The following is a 13,571-nucleotide window of genomic DNA, read 5'->3' as shown; positions in this document are numbered from 1 at the left end:
GAGTATAGCCCAATACTGTATAGAGACCATCCTGTATGCACCATCTCCACTTGGAGATCAGCTATCAAGTACATAGACTCTCAAACATACCCAGGGAGCAGAGGAGATGGACCCCCTTTCCAAGGGTGATGAAACACCAGACTCTCAGAGCAGGAAGGGTGCTGACAAATCATCTAGTTTAATTCTCTCATTTCACAAAGGGGGAAACTGAGGCCAAGGGAGAGAAGGGACTCTTCCAAGATCATTTACTCGGTTAGTTAAAGCTCATCATCTTCCTTGACTCTGAACCTTTCTATCAAACCATACTACTTCTTGCTGAAGGTGAAATTAGGGTGGGGACAAATGAGAGACACTTCTTCCTTCATTCTCTCACCCATTCAACTAGGTTTGCCAGGTTTAGCCAATAAGAAACAATACTTAACTATAAGTATATCCCAAATATCACATGGGGCATACTTATGCTAAAATCTATTTGTTGTTTATCAGAAATTCAAATTTAACTGGGTGCCCTGGATTTTATGTGGCTGTCCTACAGTCAACACATAGCTTTCATTCCTTCCCTGTGATTTCATTCTTGTCCATGCCAACGAAAGAGAGGATGGACAAAATAATTTGCGACACAGGCTGAAGTCAACGGGGCTTCAGAATCGGTGGCTATAGCTGTTCTGCTTGCTGCAAACTCACTAAACCACAAATGCTTCATTCATTCAAGGGACTCTTCTGCATGAGGTCACTTCTTTGGAGTTTCTTTCTCTTGCTTCTAACAGGTATGTTGTGAAGCCGGACAAGAGTCAAGGATGGATGGCAAGAGATATTGATGAGTTGAAGACTGCTGTATAAATACTGGCTGTGTTCGCAGAATCTTACAACGCATCATTTTGGAAACTATGGTTATAAGAGATGAAACAATTAGTACCAAAGTACTAGAGAATTAGTACTAGAGAAGAGAAGGTATGAGGAACTCGAGCCCAGAGTATATCAGACATGGCTGATTTTCACAAACACCTGGAAATTTCTGAAACTACAGGTTCTTAGGTCTCACTCCCAAAAGATCTAATTTAGGAGACCTGGGATTTAATTCAAAATCCTAATGGTGCTCATGCAGGTGGTGCAGGGATGACCCTTTGCAAAAAACTGGCCTGAGATATGTGAAAACAGTCTTTTTTTTTTTTTTTTTTAAGATTTTATTTATTTATTTGAGAGAGAGAACAAGCTGGGAGGAGGGGCAGAAGGAGAGGGAAAAGCAGACTCCCCACTGAGCAGGGAGCCTGATGTGGGGCTTGATGTGGGGCTCGATCCCAGGACCCCGGGATCATGAGCTGAGCCAAAGGCAAATGCTTAACCGATTGAGCCCTCCAGGAACCCCTGTGAAGATTGTCTTCATCTCCCCTCCGGTTCCAATCTCTTTCTGCTCTCCTGTTACTCAACCATAGGTAAGTCCCCTTCAGGATTTTAACCTTCCCCCCACATTTATTGTACTGTGGAGCAGTCTATTTGCTAGTCACTATTTACTCCTTCTAAACATAAATTCCAAGTTATGAAGCAGCTTCCAATCTTCCTCCCAAAATAAGATGGCTAAGTGGTTGGAATCATAGGCCTGTTGCAGGTTACTTTTGTTTGATTTTGACCAGAATGCACAAACTCTAGTGGGAAATGTCAATGTAAAACTTAGAGCTCTTTCTTCACCCTTGTTCTGGATGTCATACACCAGTGCCCTCCTGTACCTTGAGAACGATGCCTCCCACCCATCTCTGTCACATTGGGAGATATCCCATCAAGAAAGGCACCACACTGAATCTGAGCTGTTCCTTGAGGCATGAGCTAGACTTCAAAATACAGAGATAGAGGGAAAAATATCCTAGAAAGAGACACCATCACTAACAGGTTAATGTTTCCGAAAACCTGGGTTATCATCAGAATCACTGGAAAAGTTTGGTAAAATTTATTTGGGGAGAGTATTCAAAATCAGTGTCAGATTTAAGTCATATAGAATGGGCTCCAGAGTCTGCCTGCTAAGCCAAGTCCACATTTATGAAGTATAATTAAGTTTAAGAACTACTTGAGCTAAAGTATGGGCACCTGAAAAAAAAAAGAAAGAAGTAAAGGACCCTGATATACTTGAATCATTTTTTTGGAGGCGGGTGGTCTAGGAATCAGGCCGTGACTTGCTGCATGCTGCACGTCTCCTTGATTTCTACTGCCTTGCCATTATGAAGTCAGACATGGTTTAAGGATGTGCAAAAATATGTTTTCCTCCTATCCACCCAACAGCAAATGTGCTAAGGAGAGCAGCGTGTGGAAGTGAAGTGCTGACCTACATTCACTCAAACAATAACAGACAGCACTTCGCCAGTCATTACTTGGACCATCAGAATCAGTAAAGTGCCTAAAAATGACTGTGCACTATTCAGCAATCTAGATGTGCTTTGAAAGCCTCCTGTGATGGATTGGGCTTTCTTCAGTGTGATTGATGGTTCAGACACCATATGCCTGGTGACCCAGAGAAAGACATTGAACTTGTATCTGCAGAGAGGATTCCAGTGCCCTGGTGGCACTTGTATATATACGATGGCCAGAATTTGAATCTCATCTTTTAAAATCGGGAACCAGACATAATGTTCTGGGGTTAAAAAGGCCAATGTGGATAATGCGATTAGTGAGACCAAAGACTGTCTATTATGGGAGCTGGGGAGAAATCCTCACTGCCTTATTGATACACTCAGGGTGAGATTTTCCCCATGTTGTTCGTATTTGTAGGTATAAATTCAATCTCTCCGGAATAATAACAACAATTACTCTTACTGTCATTTGGGGGGTGCTTATGTGTGCCTGATACGTGGTAGGCATTTTACACACATCATATTCTTAAAAAAAAAAAGATTTTATTTATGTATTTGACAGAGAGAGACACAGCGAGAGAGGGAACACAAGCAGGGGGAGTTGGAGAGGGAGAAGCAGGCTTCCCGGGGAGCAGGGAGCCCAATGCGAGACTCGATCCCAGGACACCGGGACCATGACCTGAGCCGAAGGCAGACGCTTAACGACTGAGCCACCCAGGTGCCCCGATCATTTCTTTTTATTTTTCAAGATTTTATTTATTTATTTGAGAGAGACAGAGTGAGAGAGAGCACGAGCAGGGGGAAGGAGCAGAGGCAGAGGGAGAAGCAGACTCCCAGCTGAGCAGGGAGCCCGATGTGGGGCTCAATCCTGGGACTCTAGGATCATGACCCGAGCCGAAGGCAGACGCTTAATGACTGAGCCACCCAGGCACCCCCATATTCTTTAGTTCTTCAAACAAGTCATATAGGTAGATGTTATTCACTTCATTTCATAAAAGAGAAAACTGTGGTTTAGAGACGATTCCTTCATTCCTTCGACGAAGAGGCACTGAGCACTGACCGTGTGCTAGGCACAGCTCTAGGTGCTGGGGACAAAGCAATGAACCCAACAAAATTTCTTCTCTTGTGGGGCTTACGTGCTAGTGGAGGAATGCAGATCAAAACCAAAGAAATGGATATTTGCAGGTGATGATTAGCGCTAAGGAAAAAAGTACCCAAAAAATAAGATTGTGTAAGAGGGGGAGAGAATAGGAGCTGTTTTAGAAAGGATGATCAGGGAAGGCCTCTGATAAAGTGGCATTTTTGCAGAGTCCCTAAGGAGATGAGGAGGGAGGGTGACAAAGAGTCCACTCACCATTCCATTGCCAGAACAATCTACACCTCAAGTCACTCTCAGCACCACAAGATACCTCCACCCAAAGATCCCCTTTGTCACAAGCTACCCATGTCACAAGAAAGAGACAAAAACAATTATTGGAATAAAGGACCACTAACCACAGAGAAAGACAGGTTTCACAGAGAAACCTCTGAGAGCTTGCTCAAGTGACTAGGCTAGTTGCAGATTTGTTCCATATTTTATGACATATTTGTTGTTGTTGTTGTTTTTTAAGTGAGCTCTACATGCAATGTAGGGCTTGAACCCACAACCCCGAGATCAAGAGTCGCATGGTCTACTGACTGAGCCAGCCAGGCGCCCCCTTGTATGACGTTTGTAACTTGCAGGTACTAAAGAACTGAAAGTATATTGCTGTCCACCTATAGATTGTGCACTTCTCTCTTCTGTTCTTGCATGCAGAATATCAGCAGTAAACAGCGGTCTCAATTTGAGTAAGTCTCTAGCCTTTATTTCCACAACACAAGCCATACATATATCTGTTCAAAGAGCTTCCCAAGAAAAGAGAACAGAAAGGTCGAAGATCTGAGGCAGGAGTACTTTGGTGAGTTTGCCTTTTGGGCCAACATGGCTGGAGTGGAGCAAGGGAGGCAAGAGTGGTAAGAGACAAGGTCACAGAGGTCATAGGGTCCAGGTCATGCAAGTCACATAGCCAGGGAGTGGGAGAAGCAGGATTTAACAAGGACCTCTCTAACTCTAACATCCTCATTTCCGATAAACTCCAGAAAACAAAAACTACCAGATAGAATGCCCTCATCCTCCCATTGTCAAATCTCCCCTCCAACCTGCATCAGTATTTTTTAGAACAAAGAACGAATGGTCTTGCTCCATATAAAGGACAAACTTCTCCATGTGGGTTCCAGATCACAGCCTTCTTAGTTTTCCAAAGGCATTCCTCCTGCAATTCTCGCCTCTCTCCTGAATCGTCAATTTCTTCTACTTTATATTTTCCATTAACATACAAATATGCTGTAGTATCTCAGACCCTTAAAAAAAAATGAAAAGAAAAAAGAAAAAAACCAACAAACCTCCACACTCCCTCCTGTCTTTAAACCAAAGGATAAGTTACTGTCTCTACTTCTTCCCTTAGTAATTACTTTCGGAAGCTACTCCTACATCTCCGCTGAGGTTCCTCGTGTCAAGTTCACCAGTGATGTCCCTGATGCCAAATCTTTGGGCTATTTTTCCATTTTCATCTGAATTTACCTCTAAGAAAATTGAACAGAATTGTCCACTTTATTGCAACACTTTCTCCACCTTTTCTAAGACCTCACATTCCTACTTCACTGGCTCTTCCTTCTTAGGCTCCTTTGCTGTGCTCTTTCCCATCTCTATATGGATTATTGTCCCGTTCAAACTGTGTCAATCCTGTTTTTCTAGGTAATCTCATCAAGTTCACTGGTGTTAACTGCCATTCATACACCATCTCTACCTCCATCTGGCATCTTATATCTGAGCTCCATATTTATTCATGTCTTGTTATCTATTTAATATGTCCCTCTTGGGGCACCTGAGTGGCTCAGTCGGTTAAGCATCTGCCTTCAGCTCAGGTCATGATCTCAGGGTCCTGGGATCAAGCCCCGCATCGGGCTCCCTGCTCTGCGGGAAGCCTGCTTCTCCCTCTCCCACTCCCCCTGCTTGTGTTCCCTCTCTCACTGTCTCTCTATCTGTCAAACAAATAAAATCTTAAAAAAAATAAAAATAAAAGATAACATGTCCCTCTTAATGTCTCATAGATATTGCAAATCTAATATGTTTGGATTTCTTTCTTAAGCCTGTTGTTCTCCTGGTATTCCTTCCCTCAAACTAAGGCATCCTCCTCCTCCCAGAGATTCAAGTCAGAAAGCTAGGAGTCCTCCTGATTTGTCTTTCCCTCCCCTCCATTAACGAGCGCTGTTAGCTCTACCAAACACATCGCAAATGCATATACTCTTCTTCACCTCCATGAGCTATCAGCTTACTCCTGGCTAGTGTCATTGTGCACCTGGGTTACTACAATGGTGTCCCAATAGGTCTCTTTGCTTCCAGGCTTGTCTTCCAACAACAACAAAATGTTTTCCCACAAAACAGCCAGTTATTTTTAAAAAGTTCTCGCTGGTTTTTGCTGGTAGTATTTTGAGGGGACAGAAGGCGCTGCTTCAAGCTGAGCCACCTGGTGCCTCTAGTTGGGGGAGGAGAGTCTGGCCCCCTGGGTTTCCTGAGCAGGCACTTGATGTGGTGGGATATTCCCTGTCCGTGGGAGATGAAAAGAGGTTGCCAGGTCCATAGCTTGTTGTGGCGGGATCTGGATCTGTCTTGCTGGTGCCAACCTGGTATCTTTGGGTAGGGGAGGGAAGTCTTGGGTCATTTCCAGTCTGGGTGCTTGTTGAGGTGAGATCCCCTTTGCCAGCTTCCCAGTGGCCACTCATCATTCCTTTGGGTGGGGGGAGGGGACTCCACACATTTTGCGTTTCCAAATTACTATCTCCATTCTGCACCTCTTATCTGAGTTCCATGCTTGTATATTCCACCATTTACTTAATATGTCCACTTTCATGCCTAATGGATATCTCACATCTAATATATCTAGATCTCTTCTCAACATTTACTTACTTATCCAATCCTTGTCTTAGGGTAGTTTCTTTGGGAAAGCATTCCTTAGAACCCATTTGAGCCTAGTGGGTAGGATATTTACTAAAAAGTGTTATTAGTGGTAAGACTTGTGGAAGGGAAAGGCAGGAAGCAGGGCTGGGCACAGGGAAGAGTCAAGGGGTGATGCACACCCAAGAAGATCCTACAAGGAGGGATGCTTGGGTGGCTCAGTCGGTTGAGCGTCCAACTCTTGGTTTGGCTCAGGTCATGATCTCGGGGTTGTGAGATGGAGCCCTGTGTCAGGCTCCGTGCGCAGTGCAGAGTCTGCTTGGCCCTCTCACCCTGCTCCTTTCCCTGCTCACGCTCTCTCTCTCTAAATAAAATCTTAAAAAATAAATCCTACAAGGACTTCTAGAGCAAGAATAATCCTTCATAATTGTTGCAAATTTGGCAAATTTGCCGGGCCCTTATATTCTCCGTGAACCATACCTTGGATGTGGGCCACCTGGGAAGGGGTGTGGCCTGGGGTGAGGCAACTATTAGGCCAGCTGCAGCTAAAGGCTGTCTGCAAATAGCACTCACAGCCGCTGGGGCATCAAGTCCTTCACCGAAGTGGGGTCTGAGCAGCGCATCAGTTCCACACGATCCCTGTGTATATAACCGTGGTGCTGACCCAGTGGGCCTCATCCGTCTCAGCACGGTGGAACTGAGTAGACCGGCACAGGGTGTTTCTAGTTCTTCCTGGAGGAGAACCTAGCCAAAAGTTCTTCCCTCAGCCTCGTGAGCTGCTAAAAGTTTTCCTGGCCCCAGCGATGCTTCCTGGGTGCGCATCCACAGAGGGCACACTCTGGTCTCGGCAGAATGCCAGCTCAGAGTTTCCTCCAGCCCCCACGAGGTACACCCGTTCCTGTTGGTCCGTTCAGGCCAAGATTTCCTCCCTAGCCTGCTTGCCAGGTGAGAGTTCTCTGCCTGGACCATGGTGCGCCCTCTGCACAGGATTTCCTCCCCAGCCGTGCCTGCCCTAGCGAAGAATTTCCTCCTGGCTGCAAACGGTCTCGCCCTTAAGGGTTACAACCCTAGCCCTCTATAGGTCCAGTTAAGAGCCCTTTAAATATTGTAGTGATTGTGGACTTCTTTTGTGTGTGTGGGACGATAGCGATGAATAATGTTTTGCATGTTTTCACAACTGCTTATTGGCCCTTGGTACATAATCTTTGGTGGATTTTCTGATTCCTTTGTTCAGTTGCTGGGAATGTTTGTGTTCTTATTGACTCGTGTGGGATTTTTGACTTGACATGGGATATTATTCACTTGTCTGGGACTTCGTATATAATATATACGTATATATGAGGGAAATTTATTCCTGGACAAGATTATTTTTTGAGTAAGATTACCAGCAGAGAAGCTAATTAGCTTGCTACTGTCTCTAGGCAAAATCTCCTTTTAGGTGACTTAAAGGGCACAGCTGTTAATCATTTGACCGCAAACAACTCTGGTCTTTGGATGTGAAGCTTCTGACTAGAACCTACCAACGTAAGCACCACGCACCCCCCCATAATTTCAAAACCATGTAATTTTTTTAGTTGCTCTGTGCCATTTGTCTGCATACATAGCTCTTCGCTCAAGTTAAACATTCACCACCAGACTGTTTGATATTCCAAGCTTAAGTGCACGTCTGAGAATTCAATTCAGAAAATGAGACCGCAACTCTAAACCCACACCCAAATGCATTGCCTGAAATCTTGATCTCTAACGAAAATACACTGTCACCGTTCTTCAAACAGCAATCATTCTTGATGAGGAAAGTGCAGGCAGAAGTTATAAATTGGGCGCTGCTTTAACACCAACTGGAGGATAAGCCCAGTTTTCGTGTGGAGAGATTTAAAGGTGCAAGAGGCAAAGAATGATGGGGACCAGTTCAATCGAACTGGAGTTCGTGTCAGTTTGTTCAGTTGTTCTTTAACCTGTCCTGTATGTGCTATCAAAGCCAAGCCCCTGGTTTTGCCTCTCTGCTACTGGTACCCGGGGAATGGACCGCTGTCCTGCAGGTGCATTCACATCCGGGAAGATGGGCTATGTTGGAGTTAGAGTTGAGTCACGATAGCCAAAGGGGACCAGGCTTGAAAGTTCTGTAATCCTTACCCCTCCCTTCATCAAAGGTGAAACCACATGGAGAGGAAAAGGAAATTTCCAAAAGTCAATTGAATTAGTTTCTGGTTTAGGTTACCAGGAGATTCGTCAGAGATTCTTTTCTCTATACTACTAATTTCAATTGTATTGTTTTTGACAGCGCAGTTTGGTTTGTGTGAGAAATGAGTTCTGAATCTCGTCCCTAGGGCTGGCCTTCTAAAGTGAAGAAGGACATTGATGGTTTCTGATTGCCTTCCAAATCAGTTCCCTATTGCTTCTATTTCCTCTTCTAGTGCTGGTCTCATTTCCTGTTCTCTGGGGCCCATTCTATTAAAAAAAAAAATTCTCTCCACTTAGGATTCTGTTGCTAATGTCTAGCACTGGATATATATCCTTGAAGAGTGTTCCATTGTCACTTCAGAGAAATAAGCCTGCTAATGAAAGGTGTTTTACGGGGCGCCTGGGTGGCTCAGTCATTAAGCGTCTGCCTTCGGCTCAGGTCACGATCCCAGGGTCCTGGGATCGAGTCCCACATCAGGCTCCCTGCTCAGCGGGAAGCCTTCTTCTCCCTCTCCCGCTCCCCCTGCTTGTGTTCCCTCTCTCGCTGTGTCTCTCTCTGTCAAAAAAAAAAAAAAAAAAAGTGTTTTACAAAATCCTACATGGGATCTGAGGAGAAGGCTGGATTTACAGAACCATCGGTAATTCCCTAGCGTGGTTTTGGTTTCTGTAGGTTCCCACCCCCCATGTGCACTTGGAAGAAAAGTAAAATAATAAATGGAAGTCTTCTTGTGACAGTTTGATGGCAGGTGAAGTCCGTTTCTGAAATGTGTGATAGACTTGTTAATATTGTGACCATGTCCATGTGTGAACAATTCACAATTCCAAGCCAGCATGGGCTAGTTCATTTGGGCATGGGGATGGGTTTCTATACTAGAAGGTGCTGTGAAAATCAAACTATTAATGGCAGTAATTTCCCAGTTGATATAGGCATGGTTTTTATAGCAGATCTGGGGTTCTCAATATTTGGTAAAGAGTCAGAATAGTACGTCTAAAAAAAAATCTCAAGTGCTTCTCATGTGCAAATAGAATTGCAAAATATTGAACCTCAAGAGTGTACTGCTGGTGTTTGAGAAAATTTTAAATTACACGAGCTTTCCTTTTTTTGTTAATGAGGTATAATTTCCATACAATAAAGGGAACGGATTTTTAAGTGTGCAGCTCAATTAATTTTGACAAATTCGATACCTGTGTGACCAGCCAGCCTCAAACTCTGATCTGATTTCTCACCATAAGTTTGTTTTGCCTTTTTTTAACACTTCATATAAATGTGGTCATACAGCCTGTACTCTTTTGAAAATAAGTCACTCAGCAAAATGTTGCTGAGACTCCTCCATGTTGTTGTATGTAAAGATTGCTCCTTTCTCCATAGTATTCCGTTGTATGAATATTACCACAGTTTGTTTATCGAAACAAATTTACTTCTGTTCACGGATATTTGGGTTCTTTCCAGTTTGGATTTTTTTTTTTTTATTAAAGTTGCTATGAACAGTCTTGCACAAGAATTTCAGTGCATATAGGTTTTCAAGTCTGTTGGGTAAATACCTAAAACATGGGGAAGGTATATGCTTAACTTGATAAGAAACTGCCAAACATGGGCGCCTGGGTGGCTCAGATGGTTAAGCGTCTGCCTTCGGCTCAGGTCATGATCCTAGGGTCCTGGGATCGAGTTCCGCCTCGGGCTCCCTGCTCCTTGGGAGGCTACTTATCCCTCTGCCTCTCTCTCTGTCTCTCATGAATGAATAAATAAAATCTTTAAAAAAAAAAAAAAAGAAACTGCCAAACAGTTTTTCAAGGTAATTGCATCATTTTCCATTCCCTGCAGTGATGTATGAGGGTTCTGTTTGCTCAGCAACCTTGCCAGCATTTGGTATTAGAGACCTAAGGTACACCTGAGCCATTCTAGTAGGTATGAAGCGCTATCAGATTGTGCTTTTAATTTCCGTTTTCTTCATGACTAGTGCTATTGAGTATTGGTGATTTCTTCCAGCTTTATTGAGATATTATGGACATATAACATATGAGTTTAAGGCATTAACTGGGATGATTTGCTACACCTACATATTTTAAAGTGATTGCCACAATGAGGTTAGTTAATGCTTCCATCCCCTATTGTAATTACCACTCCGTGTGAGTGTGTGCGCACGTGCATGATAACATTTGATTTACTTTAACAACTTTCAGGTATTGTTAATTATAGTCACCGTGCTTTACATCAGATCCTTAGAACTTACCTTAGTGCTGCAAATCTGTGGCCTTTGAGGAACATCTCATTTCCACCTCCCCTAGCCCCTGGCAACCATTATTCTATACTGTTTCTATGAGTTGAGCTTTTGTAGATTCTGCATGTAAGTGAGAACATACAATGATTATCTTTTTCTGCCTGACTTATTTCACTTATCATAATGCCCTCTTGGTCCATCCATGTTGTAGCAAAAGGCAGCATTTCCTTCTTTTTTGTGGCTGAATAATATTCCGTTGTGTATATATACACAATTTATCGATTCCTCTGTTAATGGACACTTAGGTTGTTTCCATGCCATGGCTATTGTGAATAATGTTGCAATGAACAAGGAGGTGCAGATAAGGCTTCTGAATAGTGTGTTCATTTCCTTCAGGTATGTACCCAGAAGTGTGATTGTTGGACCATATGGTAGTCCTATTTTTATTTTTCTGAAGAAACTCCATACTGTTTTCCATAGTGATTGTAGCAATTTACATTTCTACCAACCACGGTACGGGGTCTCTTACTCCACATTCTCGACAACACTTGTCTCTTTTTGCTAATGGCCATTCTAACAGGTGTGAAGTGATACCTCTCACTGTGGTTTTGAATTGCATTTCTTTGGTGATTAGTGATGTATCTGAAAATGAGCAAAACAAATCTTCCACAGCTAAAGCCATAAAGAAGGCCACATTGAAAAGAGTAGGAGGGGCAGTCACGTGGTTGGGAACCTAAACCCCCAGCAAGGCATTAACCCATAAGTAGGAGGAAAATCATGCACTTAGAGGAGCCACCTTGGAAGACTGGCCGTTTCTTACAAAACTAAACCTACTCTTAACCATTTGATCCAATACTCTCCTTGGTATTTACCCAAAGGAGTTGAGAGCTGGTGTACACACCAAAACCTGGGCATGGATGTTAATAGCAGTTTTATTTATCACTGCCCAAACCTGGAAGCAACCAAGATGTCCTTCAGTAGATGAATGGATAAATAAAGTGTGGTCTATTCAGACAGTGGAATATTATTCAGTTCTAAAAAGAAATGAGACTTCAAGCCATGAAAAGACATGGAGGAACCTTAAATGCCTATTACTAAGTGAAAGAAGCCAATCTGAAAAGACTACATACTATATGATTTGAGGTATAGGACATTCTGGAAAAGTCAAAACTATGTGGACTGTAAAGTGTTTAGTTGTTGCCAGGGGTGGGGGTTGGGGGTGGCATGAATAGTTGGAACACAAAAGATTCAGGGAAAATACCCAGTATAATACTACAGTGGTGGATGCATGTCCTCATACCTTTGTCCAAATCCATAGGATATGCAACACCAAGAGTAAACCATGGACTTTGGATAACTATGATGTGTCAATGTAGGTTTATCAATTATAACAAATATACTGAGGATGTTGATATTGGGGAAGGCTATGCATGTTGGGGGTATATGCGATATCTCTGTACCTTAGTCTTAGTTTGCTATGAACCTAAAACTCCACTAACTAAAATGTTTATTTAAAATGTCTACGCATGAACATTTTAGGTCTTATGATAAATGTATGCTTGACTTAAATGCCAATTGTTTACCAAAGTATCATACAATTTTTCATTCCTGTCTCCAATATATGAGAGTTCCAGTTGTTACACATATTCTCCAGTAACTGGATTGTCAGGTTTTTAAATATTCTGTGCGTTAGACTAATTGGTATCTTACTGAGTCTTTAGTATGCATTTCTTTTATGACTAATGATATTGAACATCTATTTCATTTTTTTTTGCCATCCATATATAGTCCTCTGAAAAGTGTTCAAGTAATTTGCCCAGTTTTTAATTGGTTTGTTTCTTGTCTTATTTACATGGAAGAATTTTTATATACTCTGTATGCAAGTCTTGTGTCAGATCTAAGTAATGTGAATATTGTCCTATAGTCTGAGGCTTTTTTAATTTTCCTGAGGATGTTACTCAAAGAACAGTAGGTTTTAATTTTCATGAAGGCAGTTTATCAATTTTCTTTATGATTCATGCTTTTTGGTTCTATCTAAAAAAAAATCTGCCTACTATAAGATGCAAAGGATTTTCTCTTAGGTTATCTTCTGGAAGTTTTATTATTGTAGCTTCCACATTTAAAACTATGATCTATTTTGAGTCATATGTTTTTGTTTTTGTTGCATGGTAAGAATTGAGGTATTTTTTTTTCATATGGATATTCAGTTATTTCAGCTGTGTTTTGAAAATTCAATGCTTTTCCCACTGAGTACTTTAGTGCCTTTGAAGAAAGTTGACTATGTACATGTGGATCTATTTTAGATGTCTCCATTCGGTTCCATTGATATAGGTCTATCTTTGGCTAATACCACACTGTTTTATTTTATTAAAAGCCTTGGGACACCTGGGTGGCTCAGTCGTTAAGCATCTGCCTTCGGCTCAGGTCATGATCCCAGGGTCCTGGGATCGAGCCCCATGTCGGGCTCCCTGCTCCACGGGGCGTCTGCTTCTCCCTCTCCCGCTCTCCCTGCTTGTGTTCCCTCTCTCGCTGCGTCTCTCTCTGTCAAATAAATAAATAAAATCTTATAAATAAATTAATTAATTAATTAATTAATTAAATAAAAGCCTTAACATCAGGTAGTGTAAATTCTCCATCTTTTTTTCTTTTAAAAGTTGTTTTCTAGTCCTTTTTTTTTTTTTCCAAGCTATTCCAAAACCAGTTTGGTTATTCAAGTTGGTTTTACATTTTCATATCAATTTAACAAGAATGTTAATTTTTATTTAAAAGCCTGCTGAGATTCTGATTGGGATTGCACTGAATCTCAGTTTTGGAAGAACTGACATCTTAAAAATGGTGATTTTTCTGATCCAATAAGTA

This window comes from Phoca vitulina, unplaced genomic scaffold (assembly GCF_004348235.1).
Source record: "Phoca vitulina isolate PV1807 unplaced genomic scaffold, GSC_HSeal_1.0 scaffold62, whole genome shotgun sequence".
NCBI classification, from domain to species: Eukaryota; Metazoa; Chordata; class Mammalia; order Carnivora; family Phocidae; genus Phoca; species Phoca vitulina.
The sequence above is the reverse complement of the archived record's forward strand: the minus strand, read 5'-3'. Positions refer to the sequence as shown.